Source organism: Schistocerca serialis, chromosome 1 (genome assembly GCF_023864345.2).
Source record: "Schistocerca serialis cubense isolate TAMUIC-IGC-003099 chromosome 1, iqSchSeri2.2, whole genome shotgun sequence".
In the NCBI taxonomy this organism is placed as follows: Eukaryota; Metazoa; Arthropoda; class Insecta; order Orthoptera; family Acrididae; genus Schistocerca; species Schistocerca serialis.
In genome coordinates, this window is record NC_064638.1 from 1,232,645,439 (window position 1) to 1,232,666,890 (window position 21,452).

At 39.8% G+C, this 21,452-nt stretch overlaps 1 protein-coding gene across 1 annotated transcript in view; it reads left to right on the top strand.

Moving 5' to 3' along the window:
• The window catches only part of LOC126419121 (serine/arginine repetitive matrix protein 2), a 1,464,442-nt gene that overhangs the window by 467,020 nt on the left and 975,970 nt on the right, over positions 1–21,452 (top strand). The gene's annotated exons all lie outside the window — the stretch shown is intronic.

Consider the following 21,452-nt stretch of genomic DNA (forward strand, 5'->3'; position numbering starts at 1 on the left):
ACGTATTTACGTTGTCAAATAGACAATTTGTTACGTTAAAATGTGTGGATAAATATCCTAGTTCAAGATTCCTAAACGCCTTTACTGTTAAGTAAATACGCCAAGTCAGGCTAAGGGGATTGCAGAAAACTGCTTGACAACAGGAGTAGGCTCGTAATTTAGCTGAAAGCAGTAAGCAGTAAACGAATTTTGGCAATCTTGATATAGGACATTTACATCCACTTTTTTATATACACTGAGCCGGGAACGATCGCGTGGAAGCCAGACGCCTAGTAACCCTAAACACAGCGAGATTTGGGCGGCTGGCTACGATTGAAACCAGTCTTAAAGCGCTCAACGCGAGATGTGAAAACTAGCATGTCGTGAAAGCGAACGTGCTCCCGGGGTGGATGGTGAGCGCTCAGCAACCATCACAGGACACCTGCTCGCTTACCTTATCTGGACGGGAACGCACACCCAGGGGCAATTATCGGCTACGTCTGGCCAACCACACACATTTTCCCATTAAAAGTACAAACGCGCGAATTAGGTGCGTTAACCTCGTTAGAGATATCCGAATACATCGGAGCAAGTTCCGAACAATGTTGCGGGTAACTGAGTGACTATTCATACAGTATAACACAGGTGTTTATACATAGGTGTAAAAACCTTTAAAACAGAAAACTGAATGAGAAGTCCAACAGTCCGCAACAACTGTATTAATTGAAGTCCATTAGAGACTAACACAATCTTCTGGTGTTTATAATGCTATGACATGCCGTATAGGGAGCAGTTACAAAAGGTCGTAGAATGACAGTTGGCGTGGCTAGGTAAATTTCTCAAACTTCTTCAATTGGTAAAATCACCCTCAACGACGAATTTCCAGCAGGAAGGTGACACATTTATGCGTGATTGTCACGAACATATAATCATAGTGGGTGACAAGCTACAGGGTGTCCAGTGTTACAAAGGGAACGTCTCAGGCGTTTCATGCACCAAGTCAGCTTTTGGACAACACTTCATTAATAATAACCATTCAGAAGGTGACATTATGCGCAGCATTAAGATTTTGCACACTGCTCCCAAAATGAATAATTAGACTTCCGTAAAAAAAGTTTTTCGATCAGTTTACAGGTTGTTGTTTGTTGTTGTCGTCTTCAGGCCAGAGACTGGTTTGATGCAGCTCTCCATGCTACTCTATCCTGTGCAAGGTACTTTATCTCCCAGTACCTACTGCAACCTACATCCTTCTGAATCTGTTAGGTGTATTCATCTCTTGGTCTCCCTCTGCGATATTTACCCTCCACGCTGCCCTCCAATACTAAATTGGTGATCCCTTGATGCCACAGAATATGTCCTACCAACCAATCCCTTCTTCTAGTCAAGATGTGCCACAAATTTCTCTACTCCCCAATCCTATTCAATACCTCCTCATTATTTATGTGATCTACCCATATAATCTTCAGCATTCTTCTGTAGCACCACATGTCAAAAGCTTCTATTCGCTTCCTGTCCAAACTATTTATCGTCCACGTTTCACTTCCATACATGCCTACACTACTTACAAATACTTTCAGAAACGACTTCCTGACACTTAAATCTATACTCGACGTTAACAAATTTCTCTTCTTCAGAAACGCTTTCCTTGCCATTGCCAGTCTACATTTTATATCCTCTCTACTTCGACCATCATCAGTTATTTTGCTCCACAAATAGCAAAACTCATTTACTACTTTAAATGTCTCATTTCCTAATCTAATTCCCTCAGCATCACCCGACGTAATTCGACTAAATTCCGTTAGCCTCGTTTTGCTTTTGTTGATGTTCATCTTATATCCTCCTTTCAAGACAGTGTCCATACCGTTCAACTGCTCTTCCAAGTCCTTTGCTGTCTCTGACAGAATTACAATGTCATCGGCGAACCTCAAAGTTTTTATTTCTTCTCCGTGGATTTTAATACCTACTCCTAAGTTTCTTTTGTTTCCTTTACTGCTTGCTAAATATACAGATTGAATAACATCGGGGAGAAGCTACAACCCTGTCTCACTCCCTTCCCAACCACTGCTTCCCTTTCATGTCCCTCGACTCTTATAACTGCCATCTGGTTTCTGTACAAATTGTAAATAGCCTTTCGCTCCCGGTATTTTACCCCTGCCACCTTTAGAATTTATAATAGAGTATTCCAGTCATCACTGTCAAAAGCTTTCTCTAAGTCTACAAATGCTAGAAACGTAGGTTTGCCTTTCTTTAATCTTTCTTCTAAGATAAGTCGTAGGGTCAGTATTGCCTCACGTTCCAATATTTCTAACGAATCCAAACTGATCTTCCCCGAGGTGACTTCTACCAGTTTTTCCATTCGTCTGTAAGGAATTAGCGTTGGTATTTTGCAGCCGTGACTTATTAAACTGATAGTTCGGTAATTTTCACATCTGTCAACACCTACTTTCTTTGGGATTGGAATTATTATATTCTTCTTGAAGTCTGAGGGTATTTCGCCTGTCTCATACATCTTGCTCACCAGATGGTAGAGTTTTGTCAGGACTGGCTCTCCCGAGGCCGTCAGTAGTTCTAATGGAATGTTGTCTACTCCGGGGGCCTTGTTTCGGCTCAGGTCTTTCAGTGCTCTGTCAAACTCTTCACGCAGTATCGTATCTCCCATTTCATCTTCATCCACATTCTCTTCCATTTCCATAACATTGTCCTCAAGTACATCGCCCTTGTATTGGCCCTCTATATACTCCTTCCACCCTTCTTTGGTTAGAACTGGGTTTCCATCTGAGCTCTTGATGTTCATGCAAGTGGTTCTCTTTTCTCCAAAGGTCTCTTTAATTTTCCTGTAGGCAGTATCTATCTTACCCCTAGTGATATGGGCCTCTACATCCTTACATTTGTCCTCTAGTCATCCCTGCTTAGCCATTTTGCACTTCCTGTCGATCTCATTTTTGAGACGTTTGTATTCCTGTTTGCCTGCTTCATTTACTGCTTTTTTATATTTTCTCATTTCATCAATTAAATTCACTACTTCATCCCTCAGAGCTACCCATTCTTCTTCTACTGCATTTCTTTCCCCCATTCGTGACAATTGTTCCCTTATGCTCTCGCAGAAACTCTGTACAACCTCCGGTTTAGTCAGTTTATCCAGGTCCCATCTCCTTAAATTCCCACGTTTTTGCAGTTTCTTCAGTTTTAACCTAAAGTTCATAACCAATAGATTGTGGTCAGAGTCGACATCTGCCCCTGGAAATGTCTTACAATTTAAAACCTGGTTCCTAAATCTCTGTCTTACCATCATATAATCTATCTGGTGCCTTCCAGCATCTCCAATATTCTTCTATGTGTTCTTGTGCCAAGTGTTAGCTATGATTAAGTTATGCTCTGTGTAAAATTCTACCAGATGGCTTCCTCTTTCATTTCTTACCGCCGATCCATTTTCACCTACTATGTTTTCTTCTCTCCCTTTTCCTACTCTCGAATTCCAGTCACCCATGACTATTAAATTTTCGTCTCCCTTCGCTACCTGAATAATTTCTTTTATCTCATCATACATTTCATCAATTTCTTCGTCATCTGCAAAGCTAGTTGGCATATAAACTTGTACTACTGTAGTGGGCGTGGGCTTCGTGTCTATCTTGGCCACAATAATGCGTTCACTATGCTGTTTGTAGTGGCTTACCCGCACTCCTATTTTTTTTATTCATTATTAAACCTACTCCGGCATTACCCCTATTTGATTTTGTATTTTTAAGCCAGTATTAACTTGACCAAAAGTCTTGTTCCTCCTGCCACCGAACTTCACTAATTCCCACTATATCTAACTTTAACCTATCTATTTCCCTTTTTAAATTGTCTAACCTACCTGCCCGATTAAGGGACCTGACATTCCACGCTCCGATCCGTAGAACGCCAGTTTTCTTTCTCCTGATAACGACGTCCTCTTGAGTAGTCCCCGCCCGGAGATCCGAATGGGGGACTATTTTACCTCCGGAATATTTTACCCAAGAGGACGCCATCATCATTTAACCATACAGTAAAGCTGCATGCCGCGGGGTATAAATTAAGGCTGCAGTTTCCCCTTCCTTTCAGCCGTTCGCAGTACCAGCACAGCAAGGCCGTTTTGGTTAGAGTTACAAGGCCAGATCAGTCAATCAACCGGACTGTTGCCCCTGCAACTACTGAAAAGGCTGCTGCCCCTCTTCAGGAACCACACGTTTGTCTGGCCTCTCAACAGATACCCCTCCATTGTGGTTGTACCTAGGGTATGGCCAGCTGTATCGCTGAGGCACGCATGCCTCCCCACCAACGGCAAGATCCATGGTTCATTGAGGGGGGGGGGGGGGGGGAAGTTCGTACCATACGATACATATCTAAGAGCGGTGACAATGTAGACAAGTAGCTGCAAGGTTTAGCTAATTGTTGCAAATAAAACTTTTTTTTAAATTTTGACTGTGGTTTCCAATTCGCGATCGAGTGAGTCTTGGAAAAAATGGTGGCCCTCATATGTTGAGAACACTAGCAGATTACTCAAGCCTCCTAGATACACAACAGGTAACACTTTTGCGTCTGTTAACGATTTGTCATCAAGTATCGTGTAGAGCAGTGGTAGCAACCATGTCCCTGCCACTCACTTAATGCGCGCTCATTTTTCGTGTTGGGCAATAGGTGGTAGCGGTTCTAAAACATTTTCATTAGGTTTTCATAAAATTGTAACATAAATTATTTAGTAAGTTACTATTAATACATGCTTTAACTTGCTGTGAGTTTCCTTTATAAATTTTACAAAGTAAAGTTACTTCCCTACTGTATAAATCACCAGTTCTGTGGAACTGGTGGGCGGTTAAAAAATGTAACCACTAATAGATATACAAAAGAGGGCGATGGGTAAAAAAGGGTGACTACCCATGAAGGAGAGGATTCAATCCAGCATCCGTGTTTTATCACAAACAGCATGCCATTTTGCCTCGAGAGTGCTACCCTTGCGATAGGCATACTGCCTGCATAATAAGGTATTCCCCGTTATGTTTGACTACGTCAAGCTATCTCGTTCTTTTACATTCTGGTACCGCATTGGCGCGCACCCGACAATGGCTATTCGATGCGGCCTGGCCCTCAGTATTCCGAGCCTAGCTTCGCTACCGCAGCCATATTGGGAGAGGCGCGCTGTGCCCTGTGGCTAGCGGAATCCCATTGGGTATTCGCCGCGTGCGGCGCAGATATTGCCGTACAAGTGCGGCTCGCCACCATCCCATCTATATTTCTTCGCGCCCTCTGCCCCAACGGCGACTCACAACGCATCGCGTCCCGCAGGACTGAATTATTCATCCCGCTGCGCAAGCATGGCACCTTCGGATTCGAACGCAGAGCCACCTAGCGGCGATGAGTGCGAACTGTCACGAAGCCGGCTGCTAACGCCACCAGCCGACAGGTGCAAGAACTGGTTGGCCGCTTCGACTTCGTCTCATTCACCTCCGTAAGAGAAACCTGTTTGTGGGCTGTATGACTCGGCGAATGGACTAAAATAACACAGGTATCCTTGAGTGGCTTAAATAAAACAAGACACGTCGGACCTACGACCGGGAGGCCAGCTCGATCAAACACGAATGATTGTTGACATTTAGTAACTCTTGGCCAATTACTCATTGTTGCACATGAGTCACTCGCTGTCTCAGAGATCTCTCCTTCCCCCCCCCCCTCCCACCCTCCCTCTCCCTCTCTCTCTCTCTCTCTCTCTCTCTCTCTCTCTCTCTGACACACACACACTCATACAAATTACACATTATTTTTGTGAATCCTAAATAGTTGGAGACCTCTGACCGTTATTTAATGAGTTGTTGTTGTTGTGGTCTTTAATCCTGACACTGGTTTGCTGCAGCTCTCCATGCTACTCTATCCTGTGCAAGCTTCTTCATCTCCCACTACCTACTGCAACCTACATCCTTCTGAATCTGCTTAGTGTATTCATCTCTTAGTCTCCCTCTACGATTCTTATCCTCCACGCTGCCCTCCAATACTAAATTGGTGATCCCTTGATGCCTCACAACATGTCCTACCAACCGATCCCTTCTTCTAGTCAAGTTGTGCCACAAACGTCTCTTCTCCCCAACCCTATTCAATACTTCCCCATTATTTATGTGATCTACCCATATAATCTTCAGCATTATTCTGTAGCACCACATGTCAAAAGCTTCTATTCTCTTCCTGTCCAAACCATTTATCGTCCACGTTTCACTTCCATACATGCCTACACTACTTACAAATACTTTCTGAAACGACTTCCTGACACTTAAATCTATACTCGACGTTAACTAATTTCTCTTGTTCAGAAACGCTTTCCTTGCCATTGTCAGTCTACATTTTATATCCTCTCTACTTCGACCATCATCAGTTATTTTGCTCCCCAAATAGCAAAACTCCTTTACTACTTTAAGTGTCTCATTTCCTAATCTAATACCCTCAGCATCACCCGTCTTAATTCGACTACATTCCATTATCCTCGTTTTGCTTTTGTTGATGTTCATCTTATATCCTCCTTTCAAGACACTGTCCATTCCATTCAACTGCTCTTCCAAGTCCTTTGCTGTCTCTGACAGAATTACAATGTCATCGGCGAACCTCAAAGATTTTATTTCTTTCCATGGATTTTAATACCTACTCCTAATTTTTCTTTTGTTTCCTTTACTGCTTGCTCAATATACAGATTGAATAACATCGGGTAGGGGCTACAACCGTGTCTCACTCCCTTCCCAACCACTGCTTCCCTTTCATGTCCCTCAACTCTTATAACTGCCATCTGGTTTCTGTACAAATTGTAAATAGCCTTTCGCTCCCTGTATTTTACCCCTTCCACCTTAAGAATATGAAAGAGAGTATTGCAGTCAATGAGTTAGGAATAACAAACAAAGGTTGCATTCTACAATAGACATCGACAGAGTATACATACGGGCAGACTGTTGCTAAAATAGTTTGACTTTTCATGAGTTATCCTCTTCTGAAAGTGCTTGGTTGGTTAACAGATCTTACTCTACAGCAGTCGAAAACATTTCGTTAGAAGAGTTGGCGAGTAAATTCACGGACTTTTGAGTTGTTATTGCTTTAAATCGACTTTTATTTCGGTACACGAAGTTTAATATTGAAAGCAGCGGATCAGACTACACAGTAGAGGACTTTAGTGTTAACATTGGTTCTCTGTATACATTCCTAAAACACATTTTTCAACTATATGAACTACATGAATTTGTGTAATTTCCTTTCTTTTTCATGCTTCGTCAGTTTTTTTGTTTCTTTCTTCTTCTTCTTCTTCTTCTTCTTCTACTACGTGATCAGACCCAGTGGACTGTACGCTGTTACAAGTTTCCTCCTCCATTTGAAACGTCCCCTTTGAACAATTTTACAGGACTGTGCTTAACCTGACACACAATACTTTGTTAGCGCAACGCAATCTGACTTTCAAAATTCCCTACAAAAGAATGGCCCTGACTAACATTAAACTATACCTTTCACAAATCACTTACACTTACCTCACAATAATCTTCGTTTCTCCCACTACTGCAATACAGCAAGCGCCACTACTGCCAGCTAAATAAAAGATTCAAACTACTGAAGGCACTAACTACTGATAGGGATAGTTAGCAAATGAAAGATATTAATAGAGAACAAACAATGTATTTACCTTGATATCGTCATATATAAATATACCAGTTCATGAAAAATTACAAAACTCCGCCATCTCTCTCCCCACATCCACCACTGCTGGCGGCTCACCTCCAACTGCGCAACGCTACGCGCTGTTCACAGCCAGCTGCCTAACACTACAATGGCGAGTATTACAACAATGCAAAGCAGACACAGACTGCCCACAGCACAGCCAGTGATTGTCATACAGAGGTGGCGTTACCAATAAAAAACCTAAACAGCCTACTTACATAGAGAAAACATAAACAGCCTACTTACATAGCCCCCATGCTCCCCACAAAAATTTTTACAAATGGTGTTGGGCACTGGCCAATACAGATGTGACAAAAATTTTTCACAATTACAGTAACAAAGATATAAAATGCACACACTTATTAATATTATGTTGGTCAAAAGCTAAAATTTCTCACAGTCCATAAAGACAGTCCACATTGTTCATTACGGTAATCACAGGTTTTTTTTTTTTTTTTACAAAGTCTCATTAGTAAAAGAAAATGCACACGGAAGTAGTGGATTTCCATGCAGTCTTGAAGAAGTAGTGTTGTCCTTCCAATGGAAAGACAGTGCTGACTCGACATGCAGACAGGTAATGGGCCACAATGGAGCAAACCCACAGCAGAGTCATTCGAAGTTTTGAAGAGTATTGGTAGGTAGGTCATCACAGAGCAGACCCACTGGAGTCCTGGTAGAGATTGTGGTATTGGTGGGCCACCAGAGGTGCAGACCCACTGCAGTCCTTGTAGAAATAATGGTATTGGTGGGCCACCAGAGGTGCAGACCCACTGTAGTCCTTGTAGAGATGGCCAGCAGCCATCTGTTGCGATTGTGCAGGTGCACATTCACCATCAAAGAGTCTTGCAGAGAATATAGCAAGTCCATAAACCACCACTTGTGCACTCAGAAAGTTTTTTGGAATTGTCCTTAGAACGAGCAATGCTGTTATCCAGTCCCTTGCTGAATCATTAACACACATGCAAACACTATCAGTCCCTACTTCTCACATATTGTCCATATACTATGACCAACAGAAACGTGTGCAGTGAAATGTAACTAACAAGTTAATAATATCATGAACTGGTGACAATTACAATTTTATAACATAAGAATACAATTACAAAGGTACAAAATACATCATTAAAAACATAATAATACAGATAAAATTTGTAGTACAGGCTTTACAAAAGAATAGAAATAGACATATACATCAGTGTTACAAAAATAGTGACATAAGTACATACATAAAAGATCAGAGTAACTTTCGAAACATCAACTTCACACATGAGCATTAAACAGAACGGAATTAACAATATCTAACATCTTTACAAAGTAAATAACATATTATTAATGCCAATTATATTCGAGGATAACAGTATTCCTCATCATAGTGAATGTAGCTTAATATTAAAAGAAAAAAAATTCTATGAAACTACACAGAGACAGGAAGAAAACAAATACACAAGGGTACACAAACATATAGTGGGATAACACAAAAGGGAAAGGACAGGGTTCGTTTTCAGTGTAACATGTGGTACTGCAGTCCAACCCAAAAATTCATATATCTTTCCTCTTATTTCATCCTTTGTTTCCACCCAAAAAAATTCTATCTAAGCATGCTTTCTGTATTTATATGTTCATACATTTCTTACCTCAACATTTACTTCCAAGAAAATCCTACCTAAACCTGTTTTCTCAATGCATTTCTTTACCTATTCTCCATAGTCAGTTTCTTAAATAGTCTACCCCCTCTTAAGCTAACTTAAATCTACTGAGCTCAGATGCTAAACTAAGGGACGAGGCAATGCAGCAGCACATAAAACAATTAATATAAACAGCAATGAAAAAAAATGGAAAATCGCAAAGCAAGCTACAGTAAATCTAAATTAACAAGCAATGCAACATTACAACTAATATGAGCCAATGTGCAGCAACATGAAAAATCAATGAGTAGTAAAATTGGCTTAGCAGAGTAACACAAATTAAAGTTCAGTAGCACTATGCCTGGCAAACAGCAGCAGCAAATATAAAAAAAAATAAAAACTTATATCTATACATGACAAAGCTCAAGCAGAAAAGATATTACAGTAAAAACAACAATGCAGATAAGGGAAATGTATATTCACATCTTAATATCTATGTAATTAAAGTGGTGCACCACAAGAAGTTATTCTACCAAAAAGTTACCAATTACTTGAAAAGAAAATTATGAATGCAGTTACTAGTTCCTTCTTATTGTTCTTTCCTTTCCAAGTGCTCCTTTTTTAAAGAATGTGGATCATAAAATAATTATATAATAGATCTGTTGACAGAAAGTGTTCACATTAGCAAATGCATTTTATTTTATAAAAGCAATGCTGCAACACAGCTGAAAAACAGGTATCAAATGAAATAAGCAATTACGCAAACCAAAGCATAAAAATATCATTCAATAGTCATGTGACATTTCATAAGTTAGTAGATATTCTCTCAACTCTCGTAGAAAGACGCTTGTCGTAATCAGGTGTGCAGATGTACGAATATGTCCCATCAATTCATAAGCATTTCAGTAATTAGCACAAAGTGCGAGTAATCATATGTTTTCAAGTAACGAGGGTGTCGCATTAGCGATGAAAGGCACACCCTAATGGCTTGTTCTCCAGGTGTTTGACACGTCCCACGTCCCCTTTTTTTTTTCTACCTGTGCCTCCGGAAAGGCTAATGGCTTTTTTCTTTCGGGCGGCTGTCGCCCAGGTGGGTGCCCGCGACGCATTATGTGCAGGTGGTCACTCAACTTTCGTACGGAAATATTTACGACAGCAGTTTCTGCTACCGTTGGAGTCTCATTTAAAAATATTTCACAGGTCAAGAATTAGCGTTGCAAATCTGTAGAAACCAAATCCTATAAATATAAGTGTCCAAAAAAAAAATATTCGTCAGCATTGTGATACAGTCACACATTTCATAACTCTTAAAGTACGTTTCTTGGTTTCCAACATCCTGTTTCACAAGTCAAGAGTCCCTAAACACTACTCATTATTCCTTACCTCATTGTACATATACATATTCGTCGACACTTCTTCAATATTTCATCGTGAGAAATACGTAGCATAATAAACATTCCTCAACAACATAATACACATCGTCGTCGTAATAACAACATCATAACACTTCAGTCAAATCTCAAAATCGTCGTAGCTTCCTCCAATAATTAAAAAATTCTCTGCTCATGTCAAAAGTGTCATCTGCCTCAAACGTACTTTAAAAATCATGCTCCCTTACCAAATATATCATTCAAAGCTCTCATAGTATCACAATGGTTCCGAAAAAATATGAGCATTTCACAAAGTACAGACAAAATACAATTTCATAAGTGTGCAGTTATCCAACTGTGTAATTGCGTAAACATCAGTCACTGATGTAATAAAAAAGTTTATCTCTCAGTTACATGATCAGATAGCTGTGTAATTTGTGTGTTAGAGAAATATGGTACCGATGTGTAAAGTTGTATAAGCAAATACCATATTAGCTAGGGTTCCTTGTGGTTGCCACACACATGGTACACAAAGTAGGCGTGTACCCCCCTGAGGATAAATGTAATTATACCCTCAGGTGTTACAAATTACAGCAATGGAATGAAATGTATCACGGAAAACTTTCTTTGTAATAAAAAAATCTTTGAAAATAAGTGTTTTAAGTATAAGATTAATCGCTCAAATGCGTGTCCTGTAGCGCTAAATGCGCGTCTTGCTGTAAGATAATTCTGTGGAACTGTCGTAGTTATCGTCCTCTGTAAGCAAGGTTCTGCTAAAGTCAATGTACTGCCGTAAATTTTACGTCATTTACTGTAATGCAAATCACAGGATATGCAACGTTGTTATGTTTTACGTCGTATTCTTGGAGTAAGATGTCCCTAATATCTTCCATTTTTACGTAATTACTAGCTACGGCAGCTGCGTCGTTAGTGTCATAAGAACGTTTTGTGGCTGCTAGCGGTGTGAGTCATTGCCTATTGTCTCTTTGTTGGCGCGCGTCGTTATTGGGGTTTGGAGACCTAACTTCTACAAATTCACCGTGACGAGAGGGCCCTGCTCTGTTTGAATCCCGCCAGTTCTGATGCAATTCAGGTCTGTCGTTACGATCATATCGTCTGTCGTCATGTCGGTAGATTCCATAGTTTCTTTCTTGTCGGTCACATGGTGGAGAATTTCTCCCTGAATCGTAACTGCGCGCTGGTCCGTTGCGTCTAAAGTTATTCTGTCTCCCTTGATAGTATTTATTTTGGTTCCCATATTGTCTGTTTCTCTTATTGTCTCTGTGATAATCATTACCACGGAGAGGTGATCTTTCCCTGTAGTTATTACTACTCTGCCAACGGTTGTCATACGGGTGGTGTCTGTTTTGGTCACGATTTGTGTTGTGAGAATAGCCTTGTCGTGTCAAGTTATTACTTCTTTCATCGCGGAATTGCGACGGATGTGACCTGTAATTGTTGTGTTCCTGGTTTCGCGTTCCGCGATTGTCAGTGTCAATTTCTAATTCTTGTAAGAGTCCCTGAAATGCTTCAATGTCGTCTTTGCAACGTCCTGCCAAAATAATATGTCGTAAATGTTCAGGTAATTTGATTAAGCAAATGCGGATGAGTTCTGAGGGGCTGTATGGGTTTGAAAGATACTGATTCTTATGCAACATGTCTTCAAAATATTTCACAAGACTGGAGAATTCAGATTGTTCGAAATGTTTCATCATTATGATGCCATGTTTTACGCGGTCTTGTGTGGCTTGAGACCAATATGCTGAGATGAAGGCATGGTAAAATTCTCCCTCACTGTGGCAATCGTGAATGACCGATCGCATTCTTACAGCTGGTTCATTCTCTAAGTAGCCACACATAAATTCTAATCTGTGTTCTAACGACCAGTTGGGAGGAAAACAATGCGAGAATTGATGGAGCCATGCTTGTGGATGAATGTCGTTGCCAGAATTCTTAAATGTTTTGAATTTACGTGTAGTAATGAACAGCTTATAGTCAAAATCATCATGTCGGCAAGTCGCATGTCGGTCATTGTTACGTCGTTTCGGCGGTTCCATCTCAAAATTCGGCGTACCTTGCCAACTTCTTTCACAATTTCCGAAGTGCCCTGTGTTGTTATTTTGCGGCTTTTCCGTATTTCTAAGTCCCTCTTCCCGTGTTGGAGCGCGAGTGTCTTCTGAAATACGTAATTCTTGTATTACCTGTGTCAGCTGATCTTGTACTTCCCGGATTTCTCTTTGGTGTTGCGTATCAATTTGATTCAGATTTTGTTTCAGTTTCCTAATTTGTTCGCTCTGTTCTGTGTCATTAAAGACTACCGGTTTTGCGTCATTCAGATTATCATCTACCTTCGTAGATAAATTATTTAGCTGATCCGAAAGTTCAACTACTTTCTCTGATAATGAACACATTTCCTCAGTGTGTTTTTCTGAACCAAGTTTCAGAGTGTCCATTTGTGTTGAAATCGAATCTACTGTGTCCTTTAAGTTATCCTGAGTTTTTGCAAGTTGCGTAACCGAATCGGTAGATGCAACTGAGTCAAATTTAGCTTGCAAGGTCTCATGATTTTCATGAACAATAATTTGCAGTTCTTTTATGGCTGCTTCGTGATTCTGTAATGCATTTTCATGCCGCGAAAAAATAGGTTGAAAATGCTCACAAATTTGTGTTTTTACGTCATTACAGACTTTTTGACATTTAGATTCAATGTTATGTAACTCAGTAGTTAAATCTTCACGTGTTTGTTCAAGTGTGGTGTCTAACTTTTGAAGATTTTGTTCCATTGTGTCTAACTGTTGCTGTGTTTGTCTCTGATGTTGTTCCATTGTGTCTAACTTTTCAAGCTTTTGCTGTGTTTGTCTCTGATTTTGTTCAAGTGTTGTGTCTAACTTTTGTAGCTTTTGTCCCATTTGTTGCATTAACTGTAATAACAATGCACTGGTGTCTGAAACATGTTCCTCAGTGCTTTTCGGCAGTGAATTTGCACCGGCAACATTGACATTTTGACATGCAGAAAATGTGTCTTGACTTATTTGAGAAAACGGCGAGAACCCAAAACCTGAGTCTACAGTATTCGCAAAATTGTGTCCTGTCATTCCCGATTCCTGAGGCAAGCTGTTGCCAACCAATCGATCGATAATGCGTCCCTCTTCACTAATTGTTTCACTGTCCACGCCATTGTTTGCCGCCTGCTCCATTTCCCTATGAACAGTTACCAAATTACTACTTTGAACATCAGTTACTTCATTACTCGGTGGCGCTAACACACTGCTTTCATTTTCACTGTCATTTCTCAGTTTACTTTGGAGCCTAGTATTACGTTTTTCACACGCCATAATTGTCACAGTATTTCACACGACAACACAGAAAAACACAATTTGAAGATCAAAAATAAGAGAACACATTAACATAGCACTGAAAATAATATCTAGTTAATTACCAGCGCAGCTGCGAAATACTTGGTGCAAATCTATATACATGCCACAACTGTTTTACTGTACAACAATGAAAGGCTACAACTACAAAGGAGATTCTCTCTACAATTACGCGCTAGCAATAAACAAAAGCTACACTAAATACACAAACTACAAGAAAAAAATCAGAAGATTCCAGTGAGGTATCCTAGGCTAAGGGTCGACATATGAAACGTCCCCTTTGAACAATTTTACAGGACTGTGCTTAACCTGACACACAATACTTTGTTAGCGCAACGCAATCTGACTTTCAAAATTCCCTACAAAAGAATGGCCCTGACTAACATTAAACTATACCTTTCACAAATCACTTACACTTACCTCACAATAATCTTCGTTTCTCCCACTACTGCAATACAGCAAGCGCCACTACTGCCAGCTAAATAAAAGATTCAAACTACTGAAGGCACTAACTACTGATAGGGATAGTTAGCAAATGAAAGATATTAATAGAGAACAAACAATGTATTTACCTTGATATCGTCATATATAAATATACCAGTTCATGAAAAATTACAAAACTCCGCCATCTCTCTCCCCACATCCACCACTGCTGGCGGCTCACCTCCAACTGCGCAACGCTACGCGCTGTTCACAGCCAGCTGCCTAACACTACAATGGCGAGTATTACAACAATGCAAAGCAGACACAGACTGCCCACAGCACAGCCAGTGATTGTCATACAGAGGTGGCGTTACCAATAAAAAACCTAAACAGCCTACTTACATAGAGAAAACATAAACAGCCTACTTACACATTGTATTCTGTTCATTGCTGCTCTCCGCCATCTGTCCACATCTATTGATGCTTGGTTGAAATCTTCATGGAGACCATCCCTCCAACGCTTCTTGGGTCTCCCTGGCGGTGTCTTTCCTGTAGGTGTGAAATCCAGGAGCCTCCGAGGCCACCTGCGATCTTCCATCCGGGCCACATGGCCGGCCCACTGCATTCGTTTGGCTTCGACAGTTCCTGCTATGTTGGGCTGCTGGTAAAGTTCCTCAAGCTGTTGGTTGTGTCTGATTCTCCATTCCCCTGTGTCTGAATCCAGAACCGGACCGAAGATCTTCTGAAGCACTTTTCTGTCAAAAACGAGGAGCTTATGGAAGTCCTGTTTCTGTATACTCCATGTCTAACAGCCATATTGGACAACAGGCAGGATCAGGGTTCTGTACTGTCGAATCTTGAGCTGTCTGGAGAGATATCTGGACCGAAGAAGTTGTGCTAGGCGGTGGTAAGATATCTTTTCTGCTAGTATTCTGGCATTGATCTGTGCTTCACATGACGAGTTGTCACTGAAAAGTGCCCCAAGGTATTTAAATTCATGCACTCTCTTGTAGGACTGTTCTCCCCCCTGCAGTGATTGTAGGTGACCAGCAGTCTGACTTTGACCACGCGGTTTTCTTTGCCTTTAGTTTATTAGAAAATTTCCTTCCATAGATGCAAGAATGTCGCCATTCTTCAGAAGGTATTTGATCATAAAGGAACATAATAACTACGTTAAAAGTATTAGAAATAATAAAAAAAATCAATGGGACATACGAACTACGTAAACTTATAAAGGGGATCCGCAACAGCACTGTGCTGCTGTTATCATTAGTCACATAGCAGTAAAAAAACAGGTGACAATAAATATACACGTTTGAAATAGGATTACTAAAACACAATAAAGTAAAGCTATCGTCAGCCCCTTGAAAACCACAGTGCACTATTCGGCATAGTCCTACAGGAGATGATATCGTACGCTCTTGCTTCCAACCGATCAACGAACTGTTTTATCCCACCAGTAATTGGGATGCCTACAGCATAACGTGGGAACTACTGTGTAACTTACTACTGTTTACATACGGCACTTACGGAAACGAGTGTTGCCAGATGTGAAAAAGGCCATGAGTGACCCTTAAGCACTAAATCACCGGCTCAAACACTAGAGTGAAAATAACTAATACCAAAAATTTTATAAACTTTAAATTACTCAAAACCAAGCCATAAATTAAAATTCTTAAACTTTCCTGATAATCAAGACAAAGATATGCCACCATCGATTGAAGAAAGCCAGCAAGAGATATTCCATAACAGATAAACGTCTGAACTGGTCGCAGACAAAAACAAAAGTGGTACAAAGGGTTTTTGAAGAACGTGGGATGCAATCTCTTCATAAGAAAGGTGACAAAAAGACATCAATAGCTACAGAAGAACTTCTCTCCTAGCAACTGCCTATAAAGTATTGCCGAAAATTATAGTCAACAGAAATGAAACAAATTATAGAATTGCAAGTAAATGAACATCGGAGCGCTTTAGAAATAGCAGATCCTGTTCAAAATAGATTTTCAATTCGGAATTATAATCCGCCACAGAATACAGAACTCTAAAGACGTAGCTGTAACATTTGTAGAATTCAAGAGGATACTTATTTCACTCTGTTGGCAGGGAAATTCTAGATAAAGTAATTCGAGAATTTCGTGTTAAATTTTAAATGTAACCCGTGAAATCCTTACAGACACAGTCTCGAAAGTAATGTTAATGGGCAAATAATTGACCTATTTACCATAAAAATGAATTATCTTTTGAAATGTGTGTTAGAAAAAATAGTAAGAATTGATAATGAGATGTTATAACCTTTATCACTCAAGCCAATACCTGAACTGCAATAGTTAACGAAGCTAGATAAAGAGATCAGGAAATGCTGTACATATATTGTGTAGCACTCTATGGAACTGAAACATGGACATCGACATAACAGAACTAAAGGAAGTTGGAAATACCAGATATGTGGCTATGGAGGAGGCTGCAGAGGTACAATGAGTAATTGATGAAGAGCTGTTGTTTCAAATGGCTCTGAGCAGTATGGTACTTAACATCTGAGGTCATCACTCCCCTAGAACTTAGAACTACTTAAACCTAACTAACCTAAGGACATCACACACATCCATGCCTGAGGCAGGATTCGAACCTGTGACCGTAGCGGTCATGCGGTTCCAGACGGAAGCGCCTAGAACCGCTCGGCCACCGCGGCCGGCTGAACTGGGAAGAAAAAGTGTTTGGATTTAAACTACCTGACACTGAGCAGATTTTCAATACTGTCTGAAAATCTACAGAAATACCAGTCAGTCTATTGGGAAAGATAACAAGTAGTGTAAGTTTAAGAATCTCTGCAGAGAAAACCAGATATATCACTAAAATAAAAATAAAATGCACCCAATGCTTTAGACAGGCATTCGTGGAATAGGAATGATCCAAAGTGCTTATATCTAGGAGAGATAACTCAAGAAAATCAGATAGAAAAATCTGCCAAAAGTGAAAGTACATACGAGATCGCTGTGGAAAGGGCATATGTAATAATAAATACTATTTACAATAGGAAAGTGTGTATTAAGAATTACAAAAAAAGTGAACGTTTCGCACTGACTCATAAACTGGGCAAGCTAGAAATGAGGAAAACTTTGGCTCCAATAAAATGAAATAATTTTTAAAGAAATGCATTCTGTGCCTTCAGCTATTCAACTACACCTTCATTCTCTACCGGTTTCGGTTGAATAACCGTCTTCACAGGAGGAACAGCTGTACAATGATCCTTCTGCGAAGACGGTTATTTAACCGAAACCGGTAGATAAAAAGGATATATTTGTACAGATGATGACTCAGAGATGCATTTATTCAAATGTTTGGCAGCTGTAAACAATTATCTTATAAAATTTGTGAGGAGCAAAGGGAGGCTGGAAATTACGAAACACTAATGAGATGTATCAAAATAGAGAAAAAATAAAAGATAACGAAATCAATAAGTAAAGTATGACAGAGATTGTTTGGACAAATGCATAGAATGAATGACTAAATTCATCAGTTATCAGTGGGAAAAGAAGCTAACAATAAGTTGCAAGAGAGAAGTCAGAAAGGATATGGAAGTATACAACTTAAAAACTGAGGAAGCAGCAAAAAGAAACTAGTTCAGGAGAAAATTTTAAATTTGGAAGGATTCCAGGCTAGAAGCAGTAAAAGAACAGGTGGGAAATGAAGGAAGAAAAACATGGTAGAAATATGTGAGAATGTTGGACGAAAAGAAAGAAAATAAGAATGAAACGAAATCGTCATGTGGTCTCTAGTTGCCGAAAAAGGGGAGAAAATGACAGTTACAGTAAAATAGTACCAAAACACTAAATCAGAAGTGAAGCAGAAAACGTTTGCTACGAGGCCCTTTAAACCAATGGCTGGAACAACGTTGCATTATTTAGGAACGACTGCGTGTAAGCTAAGCACAGTAAAATGCATCTGTCACTTTTAACGCCTGTCGTATCTTAGTTGACCGTTGTTTTTTTTTGAATGTTATTGTTTCACAAAATGACTAGGGAGAAAAACTTCAAAGAAATGAGAATACCTCTAAGTGAAGCATGTTAATTGTCACTACTCGCTGCGAGACTGGCAGTTTTGAGTGTCTGTTTCTCTTTTCTCATCAACTCACACACACACACACACACACACACACACACACACACACTGAAACACGTATGTAACATAGCAGCGATGGCGAGGCATTGTAGCATCTGTGACCAGAGAGTTTGCGCTTGACCGCGCGAGTGTTGCGAGCGGTTCTCAGTCGGTCAGTCAGTCGTTGCGAGTCTGTCAGTAGCAGTCGTTGCGAGTCTGTAGCTCTGTTTAGTTGCAGAGCAGTTCGCTAATAGTCGTCATGCAGAGCGGTCGGTCAGTAGCAGCCCAGTGCGGTTGTGTGATGTAGGCGGTCGGCAACACTGGTCAAGATGCTGAATGAGGTATACTGTTAATTAATATAATCATTAGATAATGTAAAAATTTGTTTATTGTAATTAATTTCCAACAAATGCCCCAATAATAATTTTGATCTCAAAAGCATTTTTCAAAAATTTTATTTTTTATTAAACTAAAGATTTAATTGCACTTCCCATTTCATTCCACTTCTTTTAAAGAAAAATTTCAGTAAATTCACAGAAAAAAGGAATATTATTATTTGCAATGCAGTTCCTCCAAGCCGTGCGCAGAAATAAGAGCAGAAATTTGACATCCAGTTATTCTGAGGTAAGACTTTAATTCTGATTGATTTACACAGGGCCAAAGACCGATGTTTCGGTTTAATTGAATTTTCTTATCACTGAATTGACCTTAATTTTTTGTGAAGAATTTATATTTGAGTCAGATTGCGAATTTCACATTTTTGTTGCCATTGTCAGTGCATTTCATTGTGGGCAGGTTACGCTTAGCACAATGTCCATTGGCATTCATAAATAATATTTCTGTCTTGTAAATTTTTGTGGGGAGGTTACACTCGGCTCCCATTTGTATTAAGTATTGTCATTTCTTTTTCTTTTAAAATTTTGTGGGGAGGTTACACTTGGCGACACCCAGTCCAGGATCGTATTTCGTTGAGAGTCTTTTGAACAACAGTCAGATATCTGCTCTTATTTGCTTAGATATAATTAGGATTTGGCGCTACGCTTTTATTAACTTGTGACTTTCTTTCTACAGGTCAACGGCAATTCGTTGCTCTATTGTATTTGTGTGTTGCTTTCGCATTTGTGCTTATTTGTTTGTGAATAATTTTGACTATTGTTAAAATGCCGCGAAAGACTGTGAATAGTGTATCGCGAGGTATTATGAACGAAATTACCGACTTAAACAACGTGACCAATAGTAATTGTGACACGCAGTGTAATGATGACAATCCTGCGTTCACTGACAATCAATGCATTCCAACCACTAGTGATGACTTTTACCCTGATGATGAACAAACGAACTCAATTGTCTCGTCTGTTAACTTGACGACAATTGATGACGCGGAGCGGTCTATAGTAATGAGTGCTGCCGAGCTTAACATAACCGATTTAGTAAATTCACGTGACGAGCAGACAAATTTGTCTAATGAAGATGAACAGATCACACAAAGTAGGACGGATTTATTTAATTCCGAAACAATGACTGACAGTGTACGTCCGACTGATAAACCTTTCTGTGAATTACAGAATGACCAAATGGTCACGCAAAACGAGACAATTCCAGATCCACCACTAAACAGCACAGAGAATATAAACGCTAGTTTTGACTTGGTACGAATTATGAGAAGTTTGCTACAACAGCAAAGTGAGAAAATAGACAACAATTTCAAACAACAGAACGAAAAACAAGACAAACTTAGTGAACAGGTCAAACAACAGAACGAAAAACTTGACAATAATGCCGAAGATCTCAAACAACTTAGGGAACAGAACAAACAGCTTAATGAAAAATTAGACGACAATTCCAGACAGTTAAATGATAAATTAGACGACAATTCCAGACAGTTAAATGATAAATTAGACGACAATTCCAGACAGCTTAGTGAACAAATTAGAGCCGTTGCCGCGCAGTCTCATGACACTAAGGAACAGTTGCGCACGGAAATTGAGGCTTGTTCACAAAAAAATAGCGAAGAAATTAAGTCTGTTGCGCAAGAATTAAGGGAAATGCAAACAGCCGCAACAGAAACACTCAGAGACGAAATTAGCGGAGTCGCCAAACAGTGCTCTGAAAAAGCTACACAATTACGGGACGAGTTTAAAGCAATGACGGTAGAACTTTCGCGCACAATGGACGCAAAGATAGACGCGAAATTCGAACAGCAGAACACTCAGATTAACGAGCGCTTTAATCAGCACATACAGAACAGTGATACGCGTTTCCGCAAATTTATTCAGGATCAAAATAAAGTCAAACGTCAGGTTATGGAAACAATCACTGCACAAAGACAAGAGGACAAAAGTAAAATGTTCGCGAAAGCGAAGACGTATGTAGACAATAATATTACTACAGTGTCCGACAAAATTAATACCATAGAACAGTTGAACGCGGAATTACGGGATGAAATTTCTGATCTTAAATCAAAAACAGATACACACACAGTAAATATTCAAACAGTGACAGACAGATTCGAACAATTAGATCTAACACAGGATTGCGATGTCATCAAAGCTGATGTTAAAAAACTGAGCGAAACTACGCGTAAGTTGCAAAAACAGATTAATGCGTCCGATTCTAAAACCGATGATCAGGTTAAAATACTGACTGAAAAATGTGATGAATTGGCCAGTCGTATTGATGTTATCGAAAATACTAATGACAATAAATCAGACGATACTGCACCGGTTTCATTTATCCAAACACCTGAATTTCAAAATTTACAGCAGACAATTAATGAGATCGATTCATCTAACAACACGTTACGTAGGAAGTTATCAAATTTACAACAAGAAGTAACAGAGATGAAAAACATTTCAGTTAATAACATACCACAACAGACGCCA